The following is an 18,926-nucleotide window of genomic DNA, read 5'->3' on the forward strand; positions in this document are numbered from 1 at the left end:
CTTGAATATCACCTTCTATTGCAAAACACTGGTAAGGTAAGGAATATGATCACTAGAGTCACAGGTACACAAGTTAGTGCCTGACTTATGTGGATGAAATGGTACAGTTATTGGTATAGGTATAGTGTATCCCTAGAAAGGAGAGTATGTCAATTGGTAAGTGATGTGTTGGCATGAAGAAGACAAAATCAACCAAGTGAGTGGCTGTCAACCAACAAGATTATGATGAGTGAACAAGCAGGTTGATCAAGGTGCTTGAGATGTTGTTTGTAATGAAGAGGCAGAATGTTACCTAAATCACATCAACACTAGAAGAGAAGAATGAATAGGTCACCGGTATGCTATGAGGTTGGAGAACAACAAAAATCCCACTAGATGAAGACATAGTCACCATGGGAAGAGATGACTGACAGTGAAAGTGCAAACACCGAATCACATGTGCCTATTTGAAGATGTGTTGCACAAATAGGGAGGTCACATGAAGTGCATTGCAAGATGCAGAAGACAAGGTGTCACTCCATTGGTAGAGACATGATCATAATTGATCAGGTCGAACGTATGGTTGAGAAGATGTAGATAGAGGAAGAATGGCCTCATTGAATATGGAGTATGTGGAAGGTTGATGACATGGTATCATCAAGAGGTTTTACCGGTATGAATGTTCACCAGTAATATGGACAACGTATAGATGCAGAAGACTTCCCACTTTGTGGGAATGTGCATGCTTTGGATAGACATGTCTGAAGACCATTTTAGGTGTTCCACTGACAGTTCAACAAATTGTAGACATGATGAGTTAACCGGTAGAATGTGAGATACCAATAGGGTTAGCAAACCAGAAGGAATAGAGGAACCGGTAGAGTATTTGGTCAGTGATCCTATATGGACTGACATGAAGAGTCAAGCTAGTAGTTGGTCAACATGGATGCCACATGGAGTCAAGGTGGCAGACTTGCTACAATGATTGATGGAGTGTGCACTGATGGGGTAGCTGCAAAGTTGGTCGACATTAATGGTAGATCCCACAAATCATGGGACGTGTTGCAGAGCTGTTGCAGAGGTTTGTGGCTCGAGTTCTGGAGGACAACTAAGATCCAGCTAAGAGTGATTGAGGAGATCAAGGCGGATGAAGGAAACATCAGGACCGATCTTGGTGTTTGACCAAGAGATTAGCCGATAGAGTAAAAAGAAGACCAGCAAAGATAGAAGGCGTGATCAAGAAGGTGCATTAATGGTGGAGGTGTACAGTTCACTGTCACGGAGATCAGATTGGATTTGGTTTTCCTCAAGGATGATGACGAAACCCTAACTACCTATAATTTCAATAGGCCTTTGGCGTGAAAACCAAGCTATAAATATGAAGGCAAAAGACATAGTTAAGTTGTTGTTGAAGAGAAGAGGATAGTGTTGTTGTGAAGTGATTGAGTGTTACTTCTACATGTGAGATAAAATCAGTCAAGTGTTCAATGTATACTTGAGAAGAGAGACTAAGAGTGAGGGTGAACAAGGTTGATGTGTTCAACCAGTAGCAAAGCAGAACCAGTAGTGTTCATACCAGTAGAGAAGAAGTGAAGGAAGCTACAGAGAAAGCAGACATAGAACTCACAGAGTGTAGTACCGATGAAGAGCAGAGAGTAAGGTGAAGACCCAGTAGAGCAAAAGAAGAGGAGAGGTACACTGGTAGAGTTCACTGATAGTGAAGCAGAAGATGAGAGAAACAAGAGAAGTGTACTAGTGTAGCAGAGAAGATATCTCACTGGCAAAGTAAGTTATATGGAATGGTTATAAGATTCACTTGTAATAGTATTATTAGTTTGTAATTTGAAGTTATCTTTGAGATCACTGAGTTGTAGCTCAGTGTAGGGGTTGTAGCCCATAAATATGTTAGGGGTTGGTTCTCCTTGGGTTGGTGCCCTAAATTAGGGGTTGTAGCTCCTTGGGTTGGTACCCTAAATATTGTAACAGAGATTTCATTGTGAGGCTGGATTCGAGTAGTAGACTCCAGCAACATTTCTCACCAAGGTTTTTCCCATATTGGGTTTTCCTTGTACATGCTAGTGTTATGTGATGTCCTTTTGTGTGTGATTAGATTGGTGTTTCTATCTCCCCACTAATCGGTATGTCTGCATTGTGTTAGATCCCATAATCAGTATACACACATAGGTTGTTAAAGGGAAAAGTTTGAGAACCACTGATTCACCCCCTCTTAGTGGTGCATTGTGTCTAACAATTGGTATTAGAGTGTACGTTCCAATTCAGATGAGCTTTCTCTAGCTTGGGTAGATTCTGGCTTAAGGATACAATGGTTTGTTTAGTACCAATCCCTGCTCCAATGTTTGGTGGATCAAACTATGCTTTTTGGAGTTGCAGAATGGAAGTCTTCCTGTCCTCTCTAGGGTTTTATGTATGGATGTTGGTTATTAATGGTCTGCCTAGGAATTTTAGTCCTCCCACTGGATTTGAAGAAGAAAGAAGATGCTTGTGCAATGAAGATGCCATGAAGGTTATATTCAGTGGGCTAACTAGTGATGTCTCCTCACAGGTGGACAAATGTAAATCGGTAAAAAGCTAATGGGAGAGATTGAGGAATCTCTATGGAAATGAGCCTACCACTACAAGATCATCTTGTGAAGATAGTATGAGAAATATATCTCATGCTTCTGTAGATGATGAAGGCAGATTGGCTAGTAGCTACAAAATTGATGAAGAAGAAACCCACCTCTTCATGGCCCAAGAATCAAAAGATGAGAGGCACACATTTGAAAGTGATAAGGCAAATGGATCCCACATATGTGATGTGTTCGGAAGTGATGATGAGGAAGAAGGAGACAAGGCACTAGCCATCAAGATCTATTTGAGAGTGAAGGAGAAGAAGAAGATAAAGCTAAGGTTGACCTTGAAGGAGAGCTTGTAAATGCACTTGAAGAACTAAGTAGAGTTAGAAGGGAATACAAGCTATTCAAGAATGTTGCTATAGTAGAGCAGAACCGGCTAACAAAATGCCTTCAAGGATCTGAGAAATGCATCTCAGAGTTGAAGATTCAAGAAGAAGACACCAAGGTATGTCAGTGTAATGATCTAGCCTCTTTTCTAGAAGTTAAAGATAAAGAATATCTGCAGCTAGTTGGAGAAATGGAGATTCTCCGAAATGACCTTAAGAAGTGTCAGGATGAGCTCAAGGTAAGAATCTGGTTTGATGGCAGCAGTAATGCCTTGGACAAGATGTTGAAGAAGAAAAAGTATGCCAAGGACACTAAAGGCTTAGGTTGTGGTGCCGGTGAATGCTCCACTAGCAAAAATGTCCCTCACAATGACATTCTTTTTGTGTCCTCAAATGGAGAAAAAAAGGGACAAGAGTTCACTGTAAAAAATGCTCCCCAAAAGTAGGTTGACCTAACCACAACTGATGAAGACTTGGAAAAAAGAATGAAGACTGGTGCTGCAAGGAGGAACAATGCAGATCCCAAAGGTAAAGGGGAGATGGGAAAAGACAACTTCACCAGAAGCAGGAAAATGAGGAAACGACAAAGAAGACCTCCTACCAGAAGAGGATAAAGAAATTATACCACCCACAGGGCAAGGTAAGTGTGGGACAAGAAGAGACCAAATGGAAGAGCTACAAAGAATGGACAACCTAGGGTCCATCTCTAAAGAAGCATAAATGGAGTTGCTAGACTGGTAAGATCTCCCCATGCATGGCAGAATAAATTTGTAAGTCATATGCCATCCTTTACCAGTTATTGCTTTGCATGTAATGCTTAGGGCCATAGGGTAGAGGAATGTAGAAAGAAATCTAGAAATAATAATCTAGGATCTCATAGACAACATGCATATGAGCAAAATGTATCCAGGAGTAGATACATGCATGTCCCCTCTCCTAGTTATGCAAAGATTGTCTGTCATAACAGCAATGGTTTTGACCATAGAGATTTTGAAAGCAGGAAGAGGAACCTGCAATCACATGGAAGCCGGTATAACATCTATGCTCTACAGAATGGTGGATATAGAGCATATGGAAGTCAGAGGCATGCATGGAACCAAAGGAGAAATGTCCCTGCAGGAGCAAGGGATCCACCGGTTTCAGTTGCCAACTATTGGCACCTTCTAATTTTTGAAAAAAATTTAGAGGTTGCCATATAAAATTTGCTAAGGTTTGAAAAAGTACACCACTGAAAAGCTATTAGAGAAGGCCCTTTTGAGAGCTAATAAGTTGGGATCCAATTAACTTCATGAGAAATCACTTGGAGAATGTGTTGGACACATTCCATTAAGTCCATATATAAATTTGCAACCTCCTACAATCAGTTTTAACATGTTTTTGATACACCTACTTTAGGTGTTTGCACAAATCTGCATGGTTCACATTTCCAGGAAAGCCTGAGTAGCCTACTTTAGAGGCCTATAACTTGCACCCTGTTAATTTTCATGAAGAAATTATTGTTCCCCAGTGTTCCCTACAAAATTATGTACTACCCTACTCATTTTCAGACTCCTATGATTTCATTTGACTTGTTTTCCAAAGACAAATCATTTGCAATTTGTTGTTTTCTACAAATTAGACAGTGTAAAACAATAGTTCAGTACCCTTTTTGGATTTTTGTATTTCACACCCAGTTGATCTGCAATTAAAAGTGGTAGTACACCATGAATCTCTATAGTTTTTTCTACCATCTAACCAATTTGTAGCCCCCTAGCTCTTCATTTGGTCAGTTTTCAAGGCTCATTCCATATGGACTTTTTCAGTGTTTCAAAAAGAACATGTAAATGGGCCACTTTGAGCAATAAAATCTTTCACCCTGATGATTATTTTCTCAAACCAATTGGTCCATGAGATTCCTTGTAATGAAATGAGTGTGTTTTCCAGTTTCCAGCTCTTCATGATTTCATTTGATATGTTTTCAAATTTGTTTTGAAACTGGGTTTGAAGAGGTTTATGGCAACTTTCAGTGCACAAACAACTAAGTAGTGAACTTTGATGATTAATATATTTCATCTCAGGAATTGTCAAGCAAAATGATTTTGCAGGGTGATTATCAATATATCAATCCATATGCTTGTCAAATAGCATGGTCTCAAGTGGTCATTTGAGTGGTTTTTGAAGGTGGTTTTCGACGCTACAGAGGTGGTTTTGGTCATTTTAGCAAAACAGTAAAAATCAGTTTCCAAAGATCAAATTTTGCAAATTGTTGATCCAGATGAATGTTGAAGTGTTTTCAGATCATTTCCAGGTGCAATTGTTTGAGAATGAAAAATTTATTTATTTTTAAGCTGGGAAACCCAACTTGCCTTACTAAAGAGTGAAGTTATATCTATAGGGTTGGTGGTAATATTTTATTATTTTAATCATTATTATGATTTAAATAATAATTATATATGGGGTAAATTTGGGAAATGGTTCATTTTATTCCAAGAAATTATTTAATAGCGTTTTGACATAACATTAAATATGGAGAAAATCAAAATGTTCATTAAAAAAAAAACTATAATGCCTGATGCAAATATGAAATAATAAGAAAAAGAAAATTAAAGAATTGTTTTTTATTGGTTAATTCCCATGCATGTTTTATTGAATCATTTACATCTCATGATCGCACGATGGGAAGATGGGAGGTCGTTATTCATCACGACATTGCGATGAGGAGAGTCTTTGCCCTAATTTGTAAAGCCCATAATAGTTGGGGTTTCTTCAGCACACCAAAGGGAGGATTCCATGAAGGCATTGAATACACAACATACCAACTCTCCCAATATCCTTGTTGCCTGTGTATGGATGGTAAATTATTGATGCCAACACTATAGAAAGTTAACATGCATTGAGGTGGTCTTGAAGAAATTTTAGGGAGCATAATGCCAAGTTCCATGACTTCTCCAGCATCCTCTCAGACTGGGGCAGATTTGTAGACTTAAATCAGAGCATGAACCAAGGTGTGGGAGCTTTGAGTAGGGTATGGAAACCCATCAAAGAACACAAAATAATGAATATGCCTTGGCAGACATGGATGTCGAATGTGATTGTTTTGACAAGGTATATGAAACATTTTCACATCTCATTGAACCGTAATCTTGTAACAATCATATTTGCACGATATGTGGAAATGGGATCTCATAGAAGGCATAGAATGCAAAATATGCAAGAGTGCATTGATTGGTAAAGTTCTTTAAAACCTACATGTAAATGTCAAAGGAGTGGATTTAGGTTCCACGACTTGTCTCAGTACCTCCTACCCATGCTATCATGGGATTTTTTGAATTAATGATTGATTCCTTTCAAAGTATAAGAGAGGAATAGCGTATGATCTAATTAGGAAAAGCATGGAACTACAAGTGGCATATATAGTATTTGATTGCTTCTCAGAAGCATGCTCCCAGGATATGAAATAGTTGCAGCATATGTACAAAATGAATTTGAGGATAGGGTTTTGGAAATTAACAAAGTCTAGAGGATTTGAATCAAATGCTTTGGATGCAATGATTATATGCACAATACAACTAAAGCAATAGAGTGTGGAGGCTATGTTATATGTATTTTCCATGTTTGAGCAAATCCAAAACGTGAGAGCTTTGGAACGGTGTATGCATCCATCTGAGAGTACACGACAGAGGGATTTTTGTCAGACCTTGTAGCTACAATGCGTTGGTGTAAATGAATATGAAAATATAGGAAGCATTCGTGGTAAAAATGGTTACAGTAAGATTGTTCATTTAAAAAGATATGCAAGATATATTTTAGGCTATTGAAGGTAAAATAGAACAATGAATATTAAAAGCCACATTAGAAATATTGTATGAGTTGAAAAGAGATGGGTAATTTTTCACCCAGTTGTTGATGAAAAGTAAATGAGTGCAAGAAAAATTTTGTTGCCAAGAATTGAGGATTGTCCAAGATGATTATATTGAGGGCAAGGATGAATTATTTTGCAAATGGAAAGAATAAATTCCAATCACAGATAAAATCTAAGTTGCAAATATATTTTCATCAACTAGAATGTATATTCACATGAAAGATTAAGGGTAAAAGAAGAGATAAAATTAATGTTGTTAACATGAGAATCCCCTTTCCAAGGATAGTAAAATGTTCTACTTAAAAATCATAGTGGTTAAAAATGAAAGTGAATAAGGGAAAATTGTAATTGCAAATGAGTATTTTCACTTGTGTGAAAATATTATGGAGGGAGTTACAAATGAAGTGAAGTATATTTTCTTACTAAAGGTTAAGTAAAAGGGCAGAGTAAAATTTTACTCAGAGAAGGAAATATTATATAAAATATGCTAGGTAAAATGAATGGAAGCAAAGTGGGAAGAATGGTTAATATGCACTAGTTAAATGTTTTCACCCATAAATGAAATAGTTTGCAAAGGGATATAAGTGCTACAATTGAAGTATTAACATCAAGGAAGGAATTAATTTTCATGTGGAGCTTAAGTATTGACACCAAATTATTTTCAAGAATTGAAAAATGATTCCACATAAGTATTTACCCAGAAGTAGGAGGAAGGCAATAATACTTCCTGTTACAAAGAGATGTGCAAATGGAAAATAATGATTGTTTGCAGCAAGTGTGCAACCAATAAAATGATTTCACAAAGGTAAAATATTTTCACAAAAGGCTCCGAATATGTGAAAATATGATAGGCATCTACCTATTCAAGAATTAAGAGGTTTTAAGATACTAAAAGGGAAATAAATATTTTGTCAGATGTGATATTTTCCTTGGATGTATAAAGAGAGATGGTAGTAAGTATGTTATTTTATGCCAAATGAAATCATTATATGAGTAAAGTTAGCATAGATACAGGTTAAAATTTTTATTATGGAAAGATTTTTACCCAAAGCATATGCATCTTTTGCATTATGAGGAGAAAGTAAAGTAAAAGATATTCATAGAAAGGGTTAAAGTATTCATAGGTGAGCATTGGTTTTTAATGGCAAAAGTGAATTTATAAGTGAATTATTTTCACTACAGTAGAATGTTGTAGCAGATAAAATCTTTTTTTCATGTTAAAAGTACCTTGTGGGAATAAGGCAGATATTTGGTAATGAAATGGTAAAATGTAAAGTAGGTGTAGAATGCATTCATGTGAGAAGATATTTTTCAGTCCAAGCATAAAGAGAGCCAAAATAGAGAATATTTTCAGTTAGAAGATATTTTGGGAAAGTGCAAATCAGATTTTGAAAATGTAAGGATACTTTTAGATGTAGAGAGTTGAAAGAGATAGGACACATGGCATCAGCAGGGCAAATTGAAGAAGACATGTGGCAAAGAAGGAGCAGATCTGAAGTCTTCTTCTCTTCTATTTATTCTTCCTTCTTCTCTATTGTAAAGGTTCTGAAATTTTTTTCTTGTATAGGGTCTGTAAGTAAGTTTTGTTGGCAAATGCACACTCCAATGAGAAATTGTAAGTGATTGAAGGTTTTGTCATTGATGGCAAACTTGCAATCATATGACACCAGCAACAACAATCTCTACACTGGCACACAAAACATTGGCAGTGAAAGAAAGGAAGCATACCAGCACCTAGGCCGATAAGAATTTTGTTGATAATATATTTTGTAATTAATTGAAAAATCATTGTAAGCTGACATGGTGAGTTGTAATATGGCTCATATATTTGAGGTTAAGGGTTTATGTATGCAGTAGAGCTAAAACCGGTACTGGATCTGGCATAAGAGATGTTATTTTGAAGCAGTAAAGAACATTGGATTATTATAATCCATTTTTGTAAGTCAGTGTGACTTCCTTTTGTATTTCAGCAGTGAGTTCTAGGCACTTGGCCTTCCTGCATGTGCAGGCCCCTATTGTAGCAGTCTTATTCCCTTATTGGCCAGTAAGTGAATATTGTGGGTCACAAATCCCAGCGAGGTTTTTCCGACACCAGGTTTCCTTGTTAAACTACTGTGTTATGGTGTGCTCTTCATGTGGTTATTGTTTTTCTTATTTACTGCATTACGTTTGATTTACCGGTACACTATATTGACATGCTTTACATGTTTTAATTCAAGTAAATTCACAAACTGGTAAGATACTGATTCACCCCCCCTCTTAGTATCTTTGGGAATCCTAACAATTGGTATCAGAGCTTGGTCCTCTATTTTCAGAAGTCTAACAGCTTGAGGAAGATCTTGACACTGGTAGAGATGGAAAACTTGAGGGAACAATTGAAAACAACTCTTTCAGACTATGATGCAGAAAAGGTGAAGAATATCAAACTTGAAGATGATCTAGAGGCTGCTCAGGATATCATTCAAGCACTTCAATAAAATCTTACCATTGCAAGAAATAAGAGAAAAGAACTTTGTGAAAAGATGCAGAATGAGAATGATGAAAAGGAAACTCTTAATGATCTGGTAAACAAGCTAAGACAAGAGATTAGTACAACACAAAATGAGATGTAGGATATGACTATGAGATTTTGTAAAGAAATTGAAGATAGGAAGAAGAATGAAGAAGACTTGGCCAGAAGACTAAATGATGCTAGAAATGAGAACACAAGACTTAGTCATGAAAATGATATGTTGAAGACAGATTTAATGCACACACAAAATGACAGAACTGAACTCATAAGACATAAAGGAATCTTGGAAAGTGAACTAATTGCTGCAAATAATCACAAAGAAAAATTCAAGAAAAGTTCAGAAGAACTTGGTGACATGCTGAAGAATCAGAAACCTAATGGTGACACAAATGGGCTTGGCTTTGAAGTTGGTGAAAGCTCTAGTACTGCAAACAATCATGACCATAGCAAACCGGTAAGACAACCTACTACTTACAAATTTAATGGAAAATTCTTTAACTGTAACAAGTATGGTCATAGAGAAAATCAGTGTAGATCTAGAAATTATTAGAACACCAATACACCCACCGGTCAATGTTCTAAATGCAACAAAGTTGGTCATAATTCAGAAAATTGTAGAATGAATGTAAGATGTTATGTTTGTGGAAGATTTGGACATTTATCTAATCAATGCAGAACCCATACCGACATAGGATATGGGAAAGTTATTTAGAAAAACAATGTGACTTGTTATGCCTGTAACAAGATTGGACACGTTGCTAAATTTTGTAGAAGCAAGACCTCACCAACAAATAACAAAGGTCCTAGTTTGAAAGGTAAAGAAAAGGTTGAAGAGGTAAAGTAAGAATTCTCAAAACAATGGATTAGAAAGTCAGATCAGAATGTTGATGTGAATACTCCTACACTGGCAGAATAGAGTAACACTCCACCAGTAGGAGACTCTTCATCTAACTGAAGGAAAATCCTTTGAGGGTTTAGCAACTAAATGAGAAACATGCTATTATTCCCTCGGTTGATGGTAAGAAGTTGAAATTAATTCTATACCAACATAAAACTTAAGTCATTACTTAACCAACAAGCATTAAATGTGGTAGTTGGAGAAAATGACATTATAAAGCAAGTGTTTTGGCTTCATTTTAATTCATCGAGCACTCAAACTTTTGAGAGCACAAAAATTTCTAAGCGAAGGCACCCTTAGCGAAGCAATTCATCAAGCAATCATTTCTTAAGGCAGATAAAGGTATTTATAACCATGGCTTCTTCATCTACTCCTAAATTCATTGCAAACCCTATTGTTGTTGAAGTAGTTAGTGCCCTAGACCCATCTTCAAATTGGTTCCCAAAATTGCTAAGAAAGATGATGACATAGGTGCATTCTCCCAAATCCCTAAAGGGGTAGTTTATGCTGAAGACTCTAGAATGTATATACAATGTCATATAGAGGAATTGGGTGATGACGAAATCTAAAACATGTGAATCTGTAATTTGTGATCAAACCAGAAATGTCAAAATTGAACACAAGATAATAGAAACCCTAGGTTTTACAAAAATTCTTAGTATCCCAGATTTTCCCAAGGATATCATAAGAATTGTGCTAAGCAGGGTTCATGGTGAATTCTTTTGGTTGGACTCTATCCACAAGATTACTAGGGAAGTTGTCAAAGTAGTAATAGGGTTACCTTCCACCAGTAACAGACCTAAGAAAACTAAGAGAGTCTCAAATGACACAGTAATAGACCTAATTGGTGCAACATTTGACAAGAGATCACTGAGGGTAAATGATGTAATGGATATCAATGTCAAATTTATCAGTATGATCTTAGGCTACAAAACTACACATACAAATAGGTTAAACTCGGTCTCTAGCCTATGCATTAAAAGTGCCTATGATATGGTAAATGATAATGAAAGGATAGACATATGTGAATGGCTTAAAGATGAATTGATTGATAATTTGGGAAAGATAAAGAAAGACAAAAAGGGAACATTCAGATTTGGAAACCTACTTGTTTGTCTGATGCTGTACATAACCAAACAAGTACCCGATATTGGTATTAAAATTTTTGGTTTTGATATATCGATAGGCAAACAATTGTTAACTTTACTGAACAACATGGGAGAGAAAAGGGAAAAGAACATAAATGAGTATTTTTAGGCATTAAAGGCCCGAATGAAAACTAGAGTCAGATTGTCACAAGCAATTGTGGACAAATATAAGGATGAAATTTGGATGGAGGCAGTTATTCCTAGAACCATCTAGGTAACTGAAATGGGGTATGAAATTGATGTCAATATAATAGAAACTTATGCAAAAGACCTCCTAGAAGCTCTAAAGGAACCTGAAGAAAAAGTTTTTGGTAGTGCTGAAAAAATACAAAGCCAAAATCAATCAAGGAAAAGGGTTAAGAAGGTTGAGGCAACTGCTAGAAAAGGAACCCAATAGACACAAGCTATCAAGGAAGATGTATTAAGACAAACCGATATTAAGGAGAGTGAATTGGAAGAACTTCAATCGGAAATTCATCTATCACTGGTTGCAACTTCCTCTGAGAGTGACATACCAGCTAAATTCAAAAGAGTTGAAAGGAAGAGAAAAAATTCACCGGTACCCTCACCTTCTCCTAGAAAAATAAGACAGAAGCAACAAGCAGTGAGGCCCCAAGCAAAGAAACTGACTCCAAAGAAAAAGAAGATGACCCCTAAGAAAAAGACTCAACAAACTATTGCTCCCATTAATAAACTTCTCAATGAAATAACAAAGTATGCAAAGCTGAAAAACACTAACAAATTATATGACACACTATCAGCTGATGACAAGGAGAAAGTAGAGAACAGTGTAATCTTACACTTAGATATTTACAAGAAATTTTTGATGCAAGTTGTTGATGAAATACCAGCAAATCTATATAATAGACTAGAAGCTAGAAGACTAGCTATTGTTGAGCTTGATAAGAAAATAAAGATGGAAAAACTACTTGTTGTACATCCTGTCAACTCACCTGATGAGATAGATCAATTGATCTCTGAGGCGAACCGATTAGTATTTTCAACTACTCACCGGCATGTAGCACTCATGGTAGGTAGAGTGAATGAGGTAACAGAAGAAACAACTGATGCATGGGATATATTCCTTGTGGAGAAGGAGAAACAGGAAGAGTTTCAAAGCCCTAAACCCATCAAGGTATATCAAAACGATAAGGGAAAAGGTAAGGTTGGTGGACCACCCAGTATAAAAATCACAGACAACTTATCCCCACCGCCTTTAGATACTCCACTGGTAGTTACTACTGACAATCAATTGGCTACTGAGAGTATGGACACACCACATGAGGATACTAATCCTGATTTTGAGGTGTTATATACAATGAATATTGACACTCAGAAAGTCAATATTGTGGTGGATAAAGAATCAACTGGAAAATCAGATGTGGCAATAGAGCCACCGGCAGAAAATAGTACAGTGACCCTAGACACTGGAAAGGCAAAAACCACAGATGTACATAATGATTCATCTACTGAAACACCGGTAACAGGCAGTGGACAACACTAAGAAATAAGCAGAGCAACATGCTCCCTCACAGGAACAGGTTCATGTAGAGATAGTGCCACCAACAACAGCAAAGAAACCCAAACCTTTTCTTAGAGAAATGCAAACATAAACTGACCTACCAGAGGTCACTACAAGAAAAGAAGTTACTCACACCGACGGAATATAGATTGTTGGTTCTTCAATGAAAGAATTCAGACCAACAAATGTGACATAAGTTCTATTGGATTCAATCAAGAAAATAACAGAGTGCAGTGCACAAGCATACAAAGCTATTGATGATGCAATCCCAATTTTGAAAATGATAGCACCCAAGTGTATTGTGGATAATAAATATTCTTTAAATCAACTTGACACATTGTCCAATTACATTACTGACAACATTGTGATAGTTGAACAAATAAATGAGGAAGCATTCAAAGAGAAAATTGAGAAAGAAAAACATAAATTCTTTGAAGAGGAAATAAAGATGTGCATGAGACAATTTGACACTCTTTTACCGACACTATGTAAAACATTAAAAGAATTTAAAAAGTTATACAGAGATAGATGTAAAACAAACTTTTTGACATTAGATATAGACAAGAAGATCAGTATGGTATAGGAAGAAATAAATTATTTAGCTGACAATTTCAATAATTCATCTGAATCATTATCAATTTTTTAGCAGAAAACAACAAGTTTTGAGGAGGAACTTCAGAAATTTGAAAAAGAGAAGGAAACAATAAAAGGAAAGGCAAAAGATCTGAAATGGAGACTTAGTCCAAAATTGGATTACCTCGCCTCCTTGAGAAAAGTGATATCTAAGGCATTGGTTCAAGGACAAAAGACACCAAAACAACAAATGCAACACCTCACATGTACAATTCAAAGGACAGAGGCCACATTAAAGGACAGTGAATGGTTCACTGAGAGTGTAAATCTAGTATTAGTAGACCTTTTTTGGATTGTAACCAACCAGTTACAGGGGTGAAGTTGGAAACCACACTCAGTTGACACCTTGACAACCTTTGTCATTGATGCCAAAAAGGGAGTAGTGGTAATGAGAAAAATGATTAGCAAAAGACACCATCAGCTCAGGGGGAGCACATATGATTTGGCACATAGTTTTTGGTAAGATAGTTTTTGGTAAGACAATTTTGGCAGATTCTTTTTGGATGACACTTTTTGGATTTTTCTCATGAGTGTTGCCATCAATGCCAAAGGGGGAGATTGTTGGCAAATGCACACTCTAATGAGAAATTGTAAGTGATTGAAGGTTTTTTCATTGATGGAAACCTTGCAATCATATGACACCAGCAATGACAAACTCTACACCAGCACACAGAACACCGACAGTGAAAGAAAGGAAGCATACCAACACCCAGGCCGACAAGAATTTTGTTGTTAATATATTTTGTAATTAATTGAAAAATCATTGTAAGCCGACCTGGAAAGTTGTAATATGACTCATATATGTATGAGATCATTGTAGAACATTTTGTAATAAGGTGATATGCAAAATAATGCAGACCTATTATGCAAATTTTAGGTTAAGGATTTATCTATGCAGCAGAGCTAAAACCGGTACTAGATCTGGCATAGTAGATGTTATTTTGAAGCAGTACAAGACATTGGATTATTATAATCCATTTTTCTAAGTCATTGTGACTTCCTTTTGTATTTGAGCAGTGAGCTCTAGGCACTTGGCCTTCCTGCATGTGCAGGCTCCTATTGTAGTAGTAATATTCCCTTATAGGCTAGTAAGTGAATATTGTGGGTCACAAATCCCACCAAGGTTTTTTCCACACCGATTTTCCTCGTTAAACTACCGTGTTATGGTGTGCTCTTAATGTGATTATCATTTTTCTTGTTTACTGCATTACTTTTGATTTACCGGTACACTGTATTGACATGCTTTACATGTTTTAATTCAAGTAAATTCACAAACTGGTAAGATATTGATTCACCCCCCCCTCTCAGTATCTTTGGGAATCCTAACAAGTTCTTGTCAAGAGGTTTTAGATCCATGTAGTAGAATGGTTATTTTGAGCAGCATGTAATGCATTTTGCAAAGCAATTTTATATGGAGTCTAGTGTTCAAGTTTTTTGGAGGCATTTAAAGAATGGAATGTAAAGTGTTATGTGGCATAAGTAGCATTTGAAACAAATGAAAATATTGTTCAAATATAGCTTCTCTCCATTGTATTAATCTATCATTTTTTGAGTAAATTCAACCAAGGGTGTATTTTATTCAATTCATTGTTATGATGTATGTGGTTTTTTGTTTATGCTTTGGCCCAACGGGTCAACTAAATTTCTTAAATAGAGTTGCAGAAAGATAGGGCTTATGAAAGGATTTAGGTAAGTAGTTCTAGATGTGAATCACTAATGAGATACACTATAAGGCAATGTTATCTTGGATCTAATAGTTATTTTATAAAGTCTTGCCATATGTTATTTTATAATTCCATAGTTTCAAGTTGCCTAATGGAAGGAGGCACTGATCACAACTAGAAAGTGTGCTTACAATCAGTGTTGTTGTCAAAAACATTAGCTCTTGCTACAAGCTTGGTTTGAATCAAAATATCTTTTATTTCATGTATGTTTGTTTATGAGCTGAAATGTCTCATAACTCTAGGAAGTTGAGGAGCTTTCTCCTTTTCTGTTGAGCCTATATGAAAACCATTATTTCCAATAACTTGAAGAGTTGTTCATTCTCATTGCTCTGGTTTAAGTTGCAGATCAATGGATGATTAGCCATCATTTAGCATCTCCTTAAATTGTTTTTGAACCTCTTGATGAGATTATCTACTTTATTTAATGTCATTTACAAGTGTAGTGCAAAGATTATAAATGCATTAAGGGATCACCCTCCCTAGTTTTGCAGACCCTAAAGTGAAGAAGGATCTTGTATCCTTGTTAAGTTGGTCCAAGTCCTTGAAATTTTTGATAATTGAGGCTGGCAACATTATAGGAAGTGGAGAGATCAATTTGGTTGCTACATAAGTGTGAAACCAATAATTGGGAACCAACACCAACCACAACAACATGACAGAAGAAGATGGTCAAACCGACTTGTTAAGAGATTCCCCAAACATGAAGTTGGGATAGATGATGTGTATTACTATAGCACTACCTTCGGTTGTGATGCAAAATCTAGAAGAGAAAAGGACCATCAATAGAAGATGGTAAGACCTACTACCAAGTCTAAAAATGGGAAGAAGAATGAGATCAATCAGGTTTGGAGGAAGAAGACCATTGACCGACACTGTGCATTCAGTTCATAGGTCATATCTCCTAAGGCCTAAAGGAGATGCAAGATCTTAGGGCGAGTAGTACACTAAATTTATCATTCACCCCCTTAGTGGAGAAGGACATCTAAAGGAATGAGTTGCTGTCAGTATGAAGGATGTAAATTAAAAGATGAGTGTGTGTCGAGGCTTCCTTGACTACATACCTACAGATGAATGTTGGATCACTACTTCTATGTGAAGAATGATGAGATAACAATTGGAATCAGATACATAGTGACACAAATTTCAAGAGTTATAGGAAGGTGCTCTGGTAGTAGTGATAGTGGACCAATACAGAGAACCGGTATGTGCAGGATGTTACTGGCATGAATGCCAATAAGTACTTGCATGTTATGTAAGACAATGAGGTTGGAGATCATTGCATTAGCCCCGGTAGCATGCAGTGAAGTTATGTCTCAGGTGGTGTTGATGAAGACCTTAATGGCATATGTTGGCCCCGTGGTTGATCATGTTGGCTTGCATGTTTTTGTGATAACCTATTTGATTATTGGTATGATGATAACATTTTCTGGCATTGTATAGATCCAAGACCATGTCACAGGCTGTGGTGGATATAATGGAGTTGAAGATCATTAGAAGATAAAATTTGCATAGCTAAATTGGTATATGAAGGTGATTAGAGTCCTGGTATTGTACCTGACCGAAGACAAGAACCTGATATGTATGACTCAGGGGGAGTTCAAGTGCTCATGATGCAGAACTAGCATGCTTGAACTTGTAAGGATACTGACTAACGAAACTACAGGTGATGGAAATTGTAGTAGGGATACCTAGGATAATTTCATAGTTATAGGTATGTACCTATCATGCGGTTGGTTGTATTAATAGAACAATCACATTTTATTCTACATAAATTTGGGATCAAACAAGTGGTGTTTTAGTTTGACCGACAGGTGAGTAGTATTCACTAACACATCAACAATTGGTATCAAATTTGCATTCTCAATTGGTGTCAGTTGATGGTTAAGTCCTCCATCTCAAGTGTTGTGATTTGAGAAGATGTAACAAGTGATATCAAAGGAGGAGATGTATCCAATGAAGAAAAAGGGAGAGAAAAAATTATTTCAGTGACCAATAAATACAAGGAGGAATGATATCTTGATAGTGCCCTTTGCTATTGCTGTTAAAGGGAGAGAGAAACCAGAAAGGGAATGTTGACATCAATGCTAAAGGGGGAGATTGTTGGCATTATGTTGTCATTGATGTCAATTGGTATGGGATGACTACTGGTAGAAGAGATGTACATGCAACACTAAGATGAAGGAGTAAAAAATGAGATATCTTGGATATCACTTTGTGTTGGAGAACACTGGTAAGGTAAGGAAGTTGATCATTGGAGTTACAAGTACTCAAGTTAGTGCTTGACTTATGTGGATGGAATGGTAAGGTTATTGGTACCGGTATAGTGTATCCTCGACAAGGAGAGTATGTCAACTGGTAAGTGATGTGTTGACATGAAGAAGACAAATTAACCAAGTGAGTGGTTGTCAACTGACAAGATTATGACCAGTGAACAAGTAGGATGAGCAAGGTGCTTGAGATGTTGTTTGTGATGAAGAGGCAGAATGTTACCTAAATCACATCAACACCAAAAGAGAAGAATGAACAAGTCACCGATATGCTGTAAAGTTGCAGAACAATAGGACTCCCACCGGATGAAGATGTAGTCACGGAAGAGATGATTGATTGTGAAAGGGCCAACACTGGATCACATGTGCCTATTTGAAGATGTGTTAGACAAACAAGGAAGTCACATGGAGTGCATTGCAGGATGCAAAAGACAAGCTGTCACTCCACTGGTAGAGACATGATCAGAATTAATTAGGGAGAAGGCATGGCTGAGCAGATGCAGATATAGAAAGAATGGCTTGATTGAAGATGGAGTCTGTGGAAGGTTGATGGCATGGTGTCATCAAATGGTTTTACCGATATGAATGCTCACCGATAATATGGACAAGGTGTAGATGGATAAGACTTCCCACTTTGTGGGAATGTACATGCTTTGGATAGACATGTTTGAATACTGGTTTAGGTGTTCCACTAGAAGTTCAGCAAATTGCAGACATGATGAGTTAACTAGTAGAATGTGAGATACCGACAAGGTTAGCAAATCGGTAGAGTGTTTGGTCTGTGATCCTCTTTGGACCGACATGAAGGGTCAAGCTGGTAGTTGGTCGACATGGATGCCACATGGAGTCAAGGTGGTAGACTTTCTACAATGATTGATTGAGTGTGCACTGACGGGGTAGTTGTAGAGTTGGTCGACATTAATGGTAGATCCCACAAACAACAAGACCAATCTTGGTGTTTGACCAAGAGATTAGCAAATAGAGTAAAAAGCATATCGCCAAATATAGAAGGCATGATAAAGAAGGCATGTTAATGGCAGAGGTTTACAGTTGGCTGTCAGGGAGATCTGATCGGGCAAGATTTGATTGGATTTATTTTTCCTTGAGGATGATGAGGAAACCCTAACCACCTAGAATTTGAGTAGGCCTTTGGCGCGAAAACTAGGCTATAAATATACAGGCCAATGACATAGTTAAGTTGCTACTGAAGAGAAGAGGATAGTGTTGTTGTGAAGTGATTAAGTGTTACTTGTGCATGTGAGAGAAAATCAGTCAAGTTCTCAATGCATACCTAAGAAGAGAGACTAAGAGTGAGGGTGAAAAAGGTTGATATATTCAACCAATAGTAGAGTAGAACCGATAGTGTTCATAATAGTAAAGTAGAAGTGAAGGAAGCTATAGAGAAAGTGGACATAGAACTGGTAGAGTGTAGTACCAGTG

This window comes from Cryptomeria japonica, chromosome 4, assembly GCF_030272615.1.
Source record: "Cryptomeria japonica chromosome 4, Sugi_1.0, whole genome shotgun sequence".
In the NCBI taxonomy this organism is placed as follows: domain Eukaryota; kingdom Viridiplantae; phylum Streptophyta; class Pinopsida; order Cupressales; family Cupressaceae; genus Cryptomeria; species Cryptomeria japonica.